This window comes from Adelges cooleyi, unplaced genomic scaffold (genome assembly GCF_023614345.1).
Source record: "Adelges cooleyi isolate 19-005CV unplaced genomic scaffold, UGA_ACOO_1.1 ACOO_flye_CR_arks_rails_tigmint_CR_PRNA_493, whole genome shotgun sequence".
Lineage (NCBI taxonomy): Eukaryota > Metazoa > Arthropoda > Insecta > Hemiptera > Adelgidae > Adelges > Adelges cooleyi.
In genome coordinates, this window is record NW_026096181.1 from 1 (window position 1) to 808 (window position 808).

General features: G+C 30.7%; 1 non-coding gene across 1 annotated transcript; it reads left to right on the forward strand.

Annotated features, from left to right (window-relative positions):
• Positions 1-192, forward strand: LOC126842276 (U2 spliceosomal RNA; the record flags this gene model as incomplete). Its single annotated transcript, XR_007686302.1, has 1 exon — positions 1-192. It is a non-coding gene; the product is annotated as a U2 spliceosomal RNA (small nuclear RNA).
• Positions 193-808: the final 616 nt, after the last annotated feature.

The following is an 808-nucleotide window of genomic DNA, read 5'->3' on the forward strand; positions in this document are numbered from 1 at the left end:
TCGCTTCTCGGCCTATCGGCTAAGATCAAAGTGTAGTATCTGTTCTTATCAGCTTAACATCTGATACACCTCACATCGTGGGGTTCAAATGTTAAACTAATTTTTTCAAATTGGTGGAGAATTTGGGGCTTGCTCCTACTCCACCGCGGGTTGACCCGGTATTGCAGTACCACCGGGAACGGCCCAAACAAACGTCTTAAAAGCACATTTAAATAATACTAAATTTGTTTGACTTAATTTTTGAAAAACCAAAATAATTTTGGAAAAATCAAAATTGGGTAGAAAAAATTCCAAAATTATTTTGGAATTCTCAAAATTAATATGGAAAAGTCAAAATCCTTCTCGGGGAAGACACAAAATTATTTTGACTTGTTCATAATCACGATGGACGACTCAAAATTATTTTGAATAAGTCAGATCCATTTCGAAATTACATGTGTACAATACAATCATAGTTTTTGAAGAATAACAATTCATTAAATTTCGAAAATAGTTGTGGACTTGTTTAATTTTATGTTCAAATTACAATATATTATTTTGTCCTCGACTACTGTATAGTAACTAATTTAAAAAACAGCAGTCGTTTGGTTTCAAAATGATCGTCACCACCTGCTTAAGCCGCAGTAGCCCAAAAATTAAACAACAATCAAAGACCAGTTATTTTGAAAAATGTCAAATTCCAAATATTATATACCATGGTCAACAAAATATAAAATATACATATGAAGTATTTTTTAAAAAACAAATCCTTAGCAACCGACATTTATTATTACTAAATTCAATCAGTTTTTATAAAATATTGTCATTA